This window comes from Urocampus carinirostris, chromosome 11 (assembly GCF_059441175.1).
Source record: "Urocampus carinirostris isolate Australia breed hairy pipefish chromosome 11, RoL_Ucar_1.0, whole genome shotgun sequence".
NCBI lineage: Eukaryota > Metazoa > Chordata > Actinopteri > Syngnathiformes > Syngnathidae > Urocampus > Urocampus carinirostris.
In genome coordinates this window covers 39,033,342-39,048,089 of record NC_142359.1, presented here as the reverse complement: position 1 = coordinate 39,048,089, position 14,748 = coordinate 39,033,342, and positions in this window count along the sequence as shown.

Sequence of the window (14,748 nt, the reverse complement as noted above, 5' to 3'; positions counted from 1 at the left end):
TTATATTGTAATTCGTGACCTTTATCCTGTTAATTAGTGATTTAATGCAACAACTGAGAACATTTAAAAATTATGTAAGCTCATACATTTATTACATGGCATAACTACGATACAGATCACAGTATCTATAAATAAACTGCTGGTACCTTTCCTTGTGTCATTCTAGAAAATGACTTTCTTCTACCCTGCGAGAGACATTGTTTATTTAGTAGGTCCCTTGTCCAGTCATTTTGACCGATTGATTTGATGTGTGCATGCTAACCTGCACTTCTTACATAATTCCTTTTGCAGTTTTCTCCCACTAACTATTTATTTTTGATTCAAGGATTGGCTGCAACTAATGCCACATTATGCAATTTTCTTCAAAAGATCGCACTGAATATGTGCAGACGTCGAAAGATGGGAAAATAAATATGAGCAAACTAATGGAAGGAGTTGCTCTGAGGGAGTTGATTTGACGACACAAAGAAAAAGGGTGCACGGTATCTGTTTTCTTCTACTGATACGGATAATTGATAAAATCCTGCTTCCGGAGACAGATACCGTTAACTTTCTTTTTTATAACTGCTTGCCACATTTTGAAGAAGTCAAGTGAAGTCATGTTTATTTGTATAGCCCTTAATCACAAAGAGTCTCAAAGGTCTTCACAGACCACAGATTATTGCAAACCACAGGCTATTATTACACCATTCCCTGATCTAAGACCTACATGGGGGCAAGGAAAAACTCAAACATCAACGTGAGGAAAATGAAGAAACCTTGAGAAGGGACCGCACATGTGGTAATCCCCCTTCCAGGATGACCAGACTGCAATAACAAATAATATACAGATATTGTCAACATAAAATATAGGTTATTCATATGCTATAGAATAGAAGTAGGAGGACATGACATTAGAATATGTGTCACAAATAAGAGAACAATGACCAACCTAAATCTTTTAGGGAGACCACCAGAGTTTTTATTTTACGTAAAATACAGGTGAAACAACAAGTAACTAAATCCGTGATTTTCAACCACTGTGCTGCGGCACAATAGTGTGCCTAAGAGAACATCAGGTGTGCCGTGAGAAATTTAAAAATTTTATAAAACATTTATGAATCATCTTCTGCAAACATTGTGTCATTGTCAAGTGTCTGTGCTGTAAAAATAGGGGGTATTATATATATATTGTCATATAAAAGTACTGTTCAGTGTCATTTTATAACATTTTTGGTTAGTGGTGTGCCGAGAACATTTTTCATTGTAACAAAATGTGCCCTGGCTCAAAAAAGGTTGAAAAACACTGAACTAAAGGATCATGAATTCCTGTTTTCTGTAATGGTATATAAAACAAATATCCGTTTTTTAGAACACGGGGTATTTAATGATAACATTTTTAGTATATTGATAAACCAATAGATTATTTAATTATCAATTTGATCAATCTTTTGTTAAAGCCCTAACACAAAGTAATCATTTTTCCAATGTTTTCTTTTTCAATACACTGCAATTAAGAAACTTTATCCTGAATAATATTGTCGTTTTCAGTTTCTATCTAACAGCGCATTCTTGGGCGCTAGCTTGCTAAGCAACACCTGCCACACTCCCACGAAGTACATAGCAGTCAACATTTGCATATCTTCAAGGTGAAATGATCATAACAGGTCATGTTAAATAATGGACATGAGAATCATTTCTCAGGTGTATGTAATTTTTTTCTTGAATGTGCTGCGTCACTATGACTACAAGCGACCTTGCAGTTATGCAAGCCTGCAGTACTCAGCATGTTCTTGTCCTGGTCTTTGGTTTCCCAACTCACCTTGTGTGCAAATGTTACCGGAAAGAAAAAAAAAACTCGACCTTTTATTACACAATACAATCAAAAAATATTATCCTGGGGTTCATACAATTGTAGGTTTTTCTTATTTTACTCTGTAAATTTGATTTTAGTTGGCTACATTATTTCCTCTATTGTTGTGGATACACACAAAAAAAAGTTATCAATTTGTCCAGAAACTCTAAATGATGTGCCTTGGGGCCACATACGACCCTACAGGCGTTTTAACCCAACCGGACAAATCACCCGTAAAACTCGAAAAACATATCGATTAAAACATTTTTTTTGGTGTGGTGTGCCACTTTCAAATTTCTTTGTAAATCATTGTGCCACACCAAGATTAATGACTCGCACAACATTTTTTTTAATATCCAACAGAGCTGTAATTTTACACCAGTCCAAATATACAACATGGATATACATTTTAATCGTATAACTCAGTGTTTTCCAACCCTTTTTGAACCAAGGTACACTTTTATTTATAAAAAAAAGTTCTGAGGCACACAGTCCGTCGAAAATCTTTGAAAATGAAGTTAAGTCAAATATTTCACTCTACTACCTCTTAAGCAGAAAATTAGTATATGAAAAGAAGAAAATAATACTTGAAATAAAAAAAAATGATGTGCTTTATGTTTTTAATTTTACAGTGCAATCTTAAACAGCTTTATTAAGCAAATTAAGTGATTTGTCACGGACCAGAAACAGACACAGGACCCAATACCGCTCGTTTTCTCAGTTTCAGTTTTTCGCAGAGTCAGGTCCGGAAACAGGTTGGCAACGGGTAACAGGCAGAGAAAACAGAGCAGGAACAGAGTCTGAACGTGAGAGCTTGCCGAGCTGGGAGCAACGGTTCGCATAATGATCTGACAGGGATCTCTCGAAAGCCGGGGGTTTAAAAGGAGTTCATCAGCCAATCAGCTCTCAGGGCTGTTGGCACCAATTGAGCAGTCGCAGGTGCTCTAAAATGGCAATCATGACAGTGATTAAATGTACTGTGCTACCTCAAGAGCACATAATTGGTACATAAAAAGGATATAAAATTCTACTGCCACCTACTGATATGGATGACTATCACAGTTGCAAAAATACTAAATAAAGGCCTGATTTTTCGGAAAGATAAAATTGGGCAAATTCCAGCGGCACACTAGACAAGGTCTCACGGCACACTACTGTGCCCTGGCACAGTGGTTGAAAAACACTGGTATAAGTGACCAATTTATCTTCCACTATTCTTGTTCATTGATCAACTAAAAAATGAATGTGAATAACAAGTGGAAAGGCCTGTAGCCATCCATGACTTCAACTTTTGCCACAAGAATTAACCAGAATCAACCATTCTTGTCATGTCCTGCACGGTTGTCATGGCGCCCAGCTGGCCCCGCCCCTTTAAACCGGCTGACCTGCATTTCGTGATTACTCTATGGGCACTTAAACGTGCCTTTTGGAACTGCTCTTTGCCAGATCGTTGTTTACCCTTGTTGAAAACCGGTTCATGCCTGTTTGATACCTGTTTATTCTTGTTGTGCTTGTTGGACTTTGTTGCACTTCGGTGTAACATTCTGAGAGATTCCTGCAAGTTCTGTTTAATCCCATTAAATGCCTAGTCTGTAGTTTTGCCTGCATTTGAGCCTGCTTTGTTTTGTATTTGGTCCGTTTGTGTGTTGGACAACTTTTCTTTCTCAATTAAAGTGACAGATCGTCTACGCAAATGAGTTCCAGCTTCCTGCTTCCCGACCCGCTTCGTGAGAATTCTTCATTAACAATGAACTACAATCAAAAAACAAGTGCTATGGACAGCTACCATACCATTCATCAATGATATCTGGTTGCAGAAAATATCAAAACTTGAAATAACAGCAGCAAAGCAGAAGGCACGTGCGCGCATACACGCACACACACACGCTTCTTTAAAATATTCGCCATCAGTAAATGGTTTTCTGTGCTTTGCTATGCAGTGAGCAATGTGATATCTTGTTTCAGCGGTGATGTTTTTAGCAGTGACAAAGGTCTTCAGGGTCTCTGTTTGTTTGCCGTACCTGGACACAGCACGTTTTAATGTCTCCGCCTTGTCGGACTCATCCTTGAATTCATGTTCATGTTTCGTCTCGTAATGACGTTTAACACTTGCTGTGCGAGGTACAACGCTCTCGAGGCATAATGCACAAAAAGCACAGTCATTTTTTGCACAAAGCCCCATTCGCCTGTCCACGTTGGCTGGAAAGAACGAGATGTTTTTGCTAAAGGAGCCGTCGTAATTCATTCATTTATCGCGCGCGTGTGTTTCGTTGGCTGGTTTAAAACACGGAGCTCTCCTTTGCGAGGCGCTGCGCAAACACACACTGACACACGAAGGGGCGCTAATGTAAAGCCTCTAAATAACACGGCGCGCAACTGAAAATGTCTAAATTTCAGGTAAAAATGCGCATTTTTAAAATATAATCATTATCATTTTGCCATGCACATGCGTGCCACTGGTTAACCCCTCGCGTACCACTGCTGGCACACGTGTCATAGGTTGCCGACCCCTGGTCTTACGTTATTAATAAACTGCACCTGTGCAACCGTGATCCATTATCTTCAATCGCATATAGCTGTGACCAGGGACCAGCAAAAGGCACTTTGGTTGAGAGGTATGCTATTCTTGCACACTTAAAGTGAAAATGCACCGTCGTGGCTGCGATCCATTATCCCTAAGGCACTTTTTTATTTGGTTAGGGCCACTATAACGTGCCGTTGTGGCTGCCTAAAATGAACTGCACTTTTTTGGCCACGACCCATAATTCTCTGTTGACTATTGCTGAGAACAGGGACCGAAAAATAAAAAATTAAAAAGCAAATTAGAGTCCCGTTCTTTACGCCTAATTTAAACTGTACCCATGCAGTCACAATTCATTTTCCTTGATCTACTATTGCTTGGAGCAAAGACCAGCAGAATACATGTTAAAATGGGGTGGGAGCTACATTATGGTTTTTCTCATATCACAGGGGGTTATGGTTCCCATTAATCGCAATCGACTAGGTATTACGGTATTTGTTTTATTTTCTGAAGCATGGTTTTGATTTACGTATTTATGTGTACTTTTTCTCTTAATACTCGAGGAGCCACACTGCATAAAGACGAGTCAAATATCTTAAAACGTATAAACAAATGAAAAAAAATTCAAGGATTATAAAGGAAAAATGAGGAATCTTTCCACATATTTTTAAAGGGGTCTGTTGACAGATAATTTAGGTTGTTTCATGTATCCTTTTTTTTCATTCTATGCACAGACGCTCCCCTACTTACGACCATTCGACTTACAAAAAACGGTAGATACAAACTTTTTTTTCGTGATGTAGAATCATTTCTGGACATTGTGTGATCCTTTTTCCGTAGTGCTTCTTTCACTGCTACCGATGTGTGGTTGCGCTGTGAGAGGTCACCCAGCATCTACCCCGATGAAGAAATCCGCTTCCTGTTGCTAGTTCGTGTATAAACACACTTTACTGAATCTTCAGCTTGCTAAGAACTTTAACATTTTTATTGTTTAATATCTTGGGCATCCATTCAATATGGTAAAGTATAAAGATGAGGCGAGCTGTTTCTTTTGAAATGAAAGTGGAATAAGAAAGCTTGATGCAAATGGTTGGATCGCTTTTTTTTTGTCCACTTTCAACGACGGAGGAACTCTTGAAAAAGTAAGTTAAACCCAACTTAATAGAGGATATTATTTCATGAAATGTTTATTTTTTAGTACAAAACATTACAGGTTACTTATACACGCCTTAAACATGCTTCTATAAACCTTAAACATACAAAATATAGCACTGAAGCAACTTACGAACAAATTCAACTTACGAACAATCGTCTCGTTTGTAAGTAGGGCAGCGTCTGTATCTATTTAGTGTTATTTCACTATACTATTTCCTGAATTGTTTTGGATACAGACTGACAAAACTTACGTTAAGAAAAAACAACAACAACATTCGTATGTCGTGATTGCCTAAGTGGAGCCACCTGGGGCAATCGTTTGGCGCGCTGGAGCGCGCTTCCTGATTGGCTGACGTTCTCCACTTAAGCTGTCTGCGTCCAGAGATGGACGTTCGAGTGTACTCTTTGTATCCCTGAGTGTTTCGCCTGACTACAAGGTACCCACGACTTCTCTTGCCTGATTCACGCCTGCCTCTCGTTTTTTGACCTATTTCCGTTCCACGTTTTGCGACCTACTCTCCCGCCCCGGCCATCGACTTACACGCTAAGCTGCACCTTCCGTCTCCCGACAAGGAGCTGCCATTCCACCCAAAGAGGCTGATGACCAACAAGCCAGCTCCAACAACTCTTTCAAATAAAAACTCTGAAACTAACGCTATTGGATCCGAGAGTCTGTTCTGGTCCTTGACATCGTAGGATTATACGTTATATTTTCCTTTTTTATACATCATTCATAGTGTCTGATGAAATTACTCTTGATCCACTCTCAATTGAACCCGGTGGTAAATAGTGGATTGCCCTTGTGACTTGTACCCTGAATGTAGTTGTCTGGTTTTCTGATGGCAATTATTTGGAGTTAGAATCTGAAACATTTAGCTAAAGAATTTATATCCTTATATATGATAAAAAAGTACTTGTATTAAGGCCAACAGCTGTGTAAACATTTATCCCAAGTGCCTTATTCTTGCTTTTACTTTGAAGCCAGACTGGAAAGTATTCATATAAACATATCACAAATTCTCTCATATATTCTTGACCATTTGCAATGATGTACACATTTCCTCCTGTCTATTATTGTTTATCTAAAATAACTCCAGTAAGCCTTTTTAAATGACAGTTTAAAGCCATGGCCTACTTTTGAAAATTTCTAAATATATTGTTTTGACTCTTCAAGCAATTTCAGAGAGGACAAGTTCCTTGTGACGGATTGACGCGAGCTGGCTCGTAAAAGTTCTGGCGTGTCCATTAATAACTTTAGTGCTTGGAAAGTACGCAAATGGTGAGCTGTTTGGACCAGAATGCACATGCAATTAAATGATTGTGTCTGGTATAAAGAAATTGGGTTAAAAATTGAGTAAGTACATGTAAAATTACAAAGTCATACCAATTCAAGTCAAGTCATGTTTATTTGTATAACCCTTAATCACAGTGTCTCAAATATATAAGAATTTTCACCTTTCAATTATCTCTTTTTTGACAAACTCTTTTACAAATTTAATGTACTGATATTTATCATGATTTACTTAATGCAAAATTGAGTATTTTTGGAATTTGTGTTGATGCTAAATGTTATTGCACTGCTTTACATTGCACTATTGTTTACAATGCACTCTTATAACCAGTCTCTAAGCACTACATTGTAAATATCTTTGTCTTTCTATCCTGACAGTGTTTTATCTTTTTTCAGTTCTTTAATGTCTTTAGTACATGTTTACCCTGGAGTGAAATATCATTGTTTGATCTCAATGACAACATAGACTATTCAATTCAAGTGATCCTTTAATTTAGTTAATTGTAACTATTCCTGTCCCTCAATGCTTGAGGATCAACTTTGAAAAAAAAATCAAGTTAAAAATTTAGAAAAGCAAAACATATATATATACAGTGAAGAAAATAAGTATTTGAACACCTGGCTAGTTTGCCAGTTCTCCCACTTAGAAATCCTGGAGGGGTCAGAAATTTTTATCGTAGGTGCATGTCCACTGTGAGGGAGCTGGCCACCAGCTCTGTAGCCTAGATGGTAGGGCGCCCGCTCTGAGACTGGGAGGTCGCTGGTTCAAGCCTCGGCTGAGTCATACCTAAGACTTACAACATTGGTACTCATTGCCTCCCTGCTTGGCGCTCAGCATTAAGGGTTGGAATTGGGGGGTTTGGTCACCTAATGACTAAAATGGCTGCGCCCGGTTTGGCTGCAGCTGCATCGGCTCGCTACAATTTAACTGTCCGGGTCAGGTGTATTGACATTTCGTTCTGTGTGCATTGTTATAAAGAATGACAATAAAAGTAAATTCTTCTAAAAAAGAAAAATCCGGAAATCATAATGCATGATTTTTTTTTAACGATTTAGTTGTGTGATATAACTGCAAGTAAGAATTTAAACACCTGAGAAAATGAATGTTAATGTTTGGTACAGTCGCCTTTGTTTGCTATTAAAGAGGTCAGTAGTTTTTGACCAGGTGTGCACACACTGCAGGAGGGAGCTTGGCCCACTCCTTTACACAGATCTTCTCTAGATCAGTCAGGTTTCTGGGCTGTCGCTGAGAAACACAGAGTTTGAGCTCCCTCTAAAGATTTTCGATTGGGTTCAGGTCTGGAAACTGGCTAGGCTATGCTAGAACCTTGATATGCTTTTTACGGAGCCACTGCTTGGTTTTCCTGGCTGTGTGCTTCGGGACGTTTCCGTGTTGGAAGACCCAGCCACGATCCATCTTTAATGCTCTGACTGAGGGAAGGAGGTTGTTCCCCAAAATCTCACAATACAGGTCCCCATTCATCCTCTCTTTAATGCAGTGCATTCGTCCTGTCCCATGTGCAGAAAAACACCTCCAAAGCATAATGCTACCACCCCCATACTTCACAATAGGGATGGTGTTCTTCGGATTGTATGGGACTCCACGCCGATTGAGATTGACCGTCATGTTTAGCTTCTTCCATTTTCAAATGATTGTTTCAACAGTAGACCTTATTTTCCAAGCTGCATGGCAATTGCTCCATAGCCCTTTTCAGAGCTGTACCATTTTGTCTCTGGTGTATTTGGACAGCTCTTTGGTCTTTGTCATGTTACAAGTTAAAGTCATACTGGTTCTATGGAGTGGACAGGTGTCTTTATGCAGCTAACGACCTCAAACAGGTGCATCTGATTCAGGATGATACATGGAGTGCCGGTGATCTTTCAGGGTCAGAATTTTAGATGATGCACAGGTGTTGAAATTCTTATTTGCAGCTGCATCACACAAATAAATTGTTAAAACATCATGCATTGTGATTTTTTGATTTTTTTTTTTAGTTTATCTCTCTCACAGTGGACATGCACCCACGATGAAAATCTCAGACCCCTCCATGATTTCTAAGTGCGAAAAATTGCAAAATAGCAAAATGGCCATGATCGTATAGTGGTGAGTACTCTGTGTTGTGTGTGTTCAAACACTTATTTTCTTCACTGTTTATATGTATGTATGTAGTATGTAGTATTTATTGTTTTTTTATCCTATTTTCAATCTGTTTTTACTTTTCTTTTTTGGCAGCTAATTTTTCTCATTTATTTTTCCAATTTTATATAGAATGTTTTTATTCATTTCTTTATTTGTAATACAATGATTGGGAGGCCACAGTGCCCCTCTAGTAACAAAATGTCAGGACCAGAACGGAGACAGGACCCACTTGCGTGCGTTTCTCTTAGTTTTATGGAGAAGAAGGGAAAGGAGGGTACACATGATCCATAGATCGCTAGTTGCGGGGAGCCGCTTGCTCAGACGCGAAAGTGGTATTTCCGTGGCGAGCGATGGCGATGTCGAGAACGGAAAAAAAAGATCAATGACCGGGACGGGGGAGCAAAAGCGTACTCGAAATCAGAAAAGGGGTCAGAGCCGGGAAACAGGCGGGAATCAGAACAGGAGAGAGTCATGGTCGAAGAGCTTGCCGGACAGATGGTTGATTAAAGGCCACCTTGGCCGCCTCTGTTTCAAAGTTTTGGGGTTGCAGGGTAAAAATGAGTCAGCAATTTACAATGAATGCGCGTACCTGAGCGGGATCGCCACAAAACTTCTCCAGAGCGCCCACTCCGCTCCAATGGCGGGCGCGTTGGTGAACGGGACGGGCAGGGTGTGCGACGGCACAGCAGGAGTAGAATTCCCGGGGGCAGGGCCGATACGTGCAGCAGACTGGCAAGGACATCCGGGAGCGCGTCCAGCCATTGTTGTTGGCGGTGAAGCATCCGTTGTTGCTGCCAAACAAGCCGAAGAATGGCAGACACTTCGCTCGACATCCGTCGGACCTCCCCCTCAGTTCGACGTGACAGCTGCATGGAGGATGGAGTCTCCGTCTTTCTCCGATCGGCGCTTGTGAGAGCGTTCGCTGGGTCCTTTGCTGGTCAGTCCGTACTGTCAGGACCAGAACGGAGACAGGACCCACTTGCGTGCGTTTCTCTTAGTTTTATTGGGAAGAAGGGAAAGGATAGTACACACGATCCGTAGATCACTGGTCGCGGGGCGGCGGTGTCGAGAGCGGTAAAAAACAGATCAATGGCCTGGACGGGGGAGCAAAATCGTAGTTGAAATAGGAAAAGGGGTCGGGGCCGGGACGGGAATCAGAACAGGAGAGAGTCAGGGTCGAAGAGCTTGCCTAGCGTAAGCTGAGGTTCGCAGACGAACTGACAACAGGTGACAGGAAGACAGGGGTATAAAAAGTGACAGGTAGCCAATCAGCGTCCGAGGCAGTTGGCGCCAAAGGAGCAGGCTCAGTAATCATGACAAAAAATTCTACGATTCTGAAAGAAAAACAAGAAATCTCTCATCTCATCTCATCTCATCTCAATAACTGTACCGCTTATCCTTATTAGGGTCGCGGGGGGGCTGGAGCCCATCCCAGCCATCTTCGGGCAGTGGGCAGGGGACACCCTGAACTGGTTGCCAGCCAATTGCAGGGCACACGGGGACAGACAACTCACTTGCTCAGTCACACCTATGGACAATTTGGACTGGCCAATTCACCTGAAATGCATGTCTTTGGAATGTGGGAGGAAACTGGAGTGCCCGGAGGAAACCCACGCAAGCACGGGGAGAACATACAAACTCCGCACAGTAAGGCCGGTAGCTGGATTTGAACCCACGCAGGAGGTTCCCACGACCACAGAACTGTGCCGAACATGCGCTAACCACTGCGCCACCGTGCTACCCAAAACAAGAAATCGTTACACTTATTTTTTTTGCTATTTAAAATAAATGTGTTTAAGATTCTTATGTTAAGATAATGTTTATACACTAGTGGTCAATGGTCGGCAACCTTTTCTGGACCACAGACCGGTTTGTTGTCTGACTATTCTCACGGACCGGCCCTATATTAACATTACTATCATAGATGACATAGAAAAAGCAATTGGATTTTATACCATCAACCCACTGTTTTTACTCACTGGTTGTATGATGTTGTTTTGGCTAAACTCTTTCCCATAATGCGCCATTACATCTAAGCGCCAATGTTCGTTAAAATAGTACGATGATAAAATAAAGTGTAATGCCTTTCACTTTGTCATACAAAATTCTAGTGGCCTAATGGTTAGAATTTAACGCTCTTATTGCGGCTCGACTCAGGATTGATTTCTGTTGCATACAACCTCAGTGTAACTTTTGAGATTTTTCGGGGTGAATGAAATGTGTGCATACACGAATAGATACGGTGTTGCAAAATTAAGGAAAATTATTTTTTCTTTCTCTGTGGCCCGGTACCAAACGACCCATGGTATCACTCCACGGGCCTGTGGTTCCCAAAGGCTGCTGTAGATCACCTCTTCTTTCATCACAAATTACATTATGTTTTTGTATATAATAAGGGTGGCTGTCTCTAAATCATTTTTAGGAATATTTGTTTTTTTCTGTCACTTTTCTGACCATTTTCTCTTTTGTGTCCCTTCAGGTCAGTGAGGTGAGCATTCGCAGTAAAACGATGTTTCTCTCACAGCGTCGACATCTTCCATCCTCTCACGCAATCCGACCCGAGCTCTGATCTATGACACCGACCGCCCTTGAGACGGAGAAGCCGCCACCTATCTGACGATATGTGACTCACTTTGAAAACAGGATCATCCTCTGAAGTTCTGCAGGTGAGGTCGTCCAAGGTCATCTGGAAAAAATATTTCATAGACCGAGTGCTCGTCTTTGCGATGCTTATTTAAAGGTAATCCCAAATTCTTAATAATGCAAAATGTGAGGAAATAGTCCATTGATTTTGCATAAAATCTCCATATATTGAATGGTATATTCCAAATATTTTCCAAGATAATGCATGTGAAGACAGCCTGTCCTGTCGTTATCATTCTGAGCTGTGATGTCATGGGAGGAAAACTGGGGATACATGTTCCCTCTAAGCTGCGTGTGTGTGCAATTGCGCACTGCCCAGAGCTTTTCCGCGCATAAGAAAATCTAGCCAGCTCACAAAAATCAGGGCTCGAAATTGCTAATTAAGAAGCAAATTAAGTCAAAGTTACAGTGCATGAAGGTAAAAATACAAGGGTTCCCCTGACGTTGTGTTCTAAATGCGGTATTTGGAAGTCAAGGTCAAAGTAGAACGAAGTTGAGTAAAGTCAGTAGAGTTTTTCGAGAACCGGCTTCTTCGGCTCGGCTCACTAAAAAGAACCGGCTCTTTCGGGTCCCAAACAGCTCTTCCGGTAGTTTTTGGCTTCTTTAATCCCTACACGACCAAATATTATCTAAAATGACTCAAAACAGGGGGGGGGGGTCAATAGAACAAAAAATTTAAAAAAACTACCAAAATGAAAAAGTCATGAAGAGCTGGGAAAAAAAAGAAACAAAAGGAGAAAAAAAGAGCAGGCAAATTTCAGAAAAAAAGCCAGAAAAAAAAGAAACAAATAAAAGGAAAAAGGAAATAGAGAACAAAAAAGCAAGAAAAACGTAACAGCTGGGAAAAAATAAACACAATAGTTTTTTTTTGAAGGAATTTTAAAAAAGTAGAAAAAAATGGGAAAAATAAGAAAAAGTTTGTGTTGCATTTAAATAATTTCCAATTATATCAAGTCAATCTTGTTGCCAACATTGAACTTCCACTAAAAAAATGTAATTAAATAAATTTCCGTATCGTGCAACCGTCTAAATAAGCCCTCAAAAATGTTAGTATTATGCGACAAAAGATACCAGGGAAAAAAAAGAAATGAAAATCTTGTGAAAGAATTGTAAAAACAAATGACGTTTGTAGGCCGTACAACCTTTGCAATAGTACATTAGTCAATTCATTCAAAAGTGAAAAATAATTATGCAATGCCGGAAACTCAGCAAAATGTAACTTGATGTCAAGTTTTGGACATGTTTGATAATGGATTAATTGCCACACTTGGGATTGCTGTTGCTCACTGTTGTTTCAAGCGTTGCTCACCGACTTTGTGTGAACGCTCAGACCCGTGGAAAATAGAGGGAACATTGCTGGGGATCCTATCAAGCCAGTCGCCGTATTGTTTTACGTGTCACTTAGTCGAAAAAGTAACAAGCGTTTAAAGTAGTTTTGGTAGTTATCTCTCTCACAGTGGACATGCACCCAGGCTAATCGGGACAAACAACAAAAAAGCTACAGTGACAAACGCAAAGGAATAAAACCAAAGCAAACGGCAAAACTGGTGCTAACACCAGACTAGCCAATCAAAAACATGCTGTGAACAGCCAGGATAATGGGGAACAACGCAAAATTGGCAATGGTTACAAAAGTCGGCCTGGAACAAACCAAGGGACACGGCAAAACCAGTGTTAACGCTCGTCCCGCAGCCAAGGAACGCCAACCGGGAAAAAACATAATAGAAAAGCCATCGGCATCCCCGACTAGGAGATAGGTGGACAAAATGATACCAGCTTCTACACACACTGCGAAAAACACAAACGAAAAGCCACAATCACTTACCTAAAAGGAGGCGAAGACAGGGTAAGCAAAGTTCAAATTTCTCCAAGCAGAAAAGAGCAGTATGCATTCCCTGTTCACTACGATATCTGTCTGTTGTGTTAATGGGAGTCCTCATTTTGAAAGTGTTGAGTTCTTTCAAGTACGTCACATCTCTACAGCAAACAACCCAGTGTCCCCCGATGCGTGAAATATTTTGCAATATTTTGTATAATTGTTGGAAGGAACGCTACACTTTCTGTGCCTAATCGAAAAAACTAAAAAAATATATATAATTGGAATACCTTTAACGTTATAAATTAGGCCGGAATGTAAAAATCAATAAAATGAATCGAATAAACACCTCATTTGGCGGATTGGAGTCATAATATGTATTCAAACTGTTTCTTTGATGACGGGCAAAGTTTCGTATTGTAAATACAAGACTACAGAGCAAGCACACCTGAATAATATAAATTTAACAATGAAACTCAATTTTGGCTTCTGAAAAGCTACACCGGATATAAAGCTGAAACCTTCAACAGCCACTAAAATGACCTACATCTTATCCTTTAACAAGGCGCACCATATTATAAGCTAAAAAATAATCTTATGTCATATATTTTTCATATATAAGACGCACTGGATAATAAGGTGCATGGAATTTGAACTTCAGTAAAGGCTACTGTGTATACCCTGTTATTTTATTCACTCACGGTATATATTAGGGCAATGATTGATCTGTCAAAGAATGTTGCTGACCAAAATTGGAAAACATTGTATGTGTAACCGCGGTGTACCCGTCCCACCAAAGATCCACATTCACACTGGACTGGATGATGAGGTTTTTATTACAGTTGCTGCAAATGAATGGGTCACACACAACACGTGGTTAGCTCCTCTGCTGGCTTTCAATACATTAGCAGCGCGCTGTAGACTGCCTAAACATATCAAATAGCTTTCTTTTCAGTTTACATAAAATACATTTTAGAATATCAAACATCACAATACATTTTTACATCCATTTTAACAAGATACTTTTAACAAGAGATCGTATAGTGGTTTTTTAACGTTTACAATGAATTCAACATATTCTTCTTTAAACTAAATTTTAACCAACATCATCCTTTTTATATATATGAGAAAATAGAAATAATAACAATAACGAGTATAAAAACGGGTACAATTTACTTGCAAATGAATGAGTCACACACAACACGTGGTTAGCTTCTCTGCTGGCTTTCAACACTATAAGGGGAATTAGCATTTTAGCACAACATGCAACGTCCGGCAAAACTAACGTAAATGGCGACAGAAACAAAACGAAAATAAATCCAAACAGCTTGACAACATTAATCACATT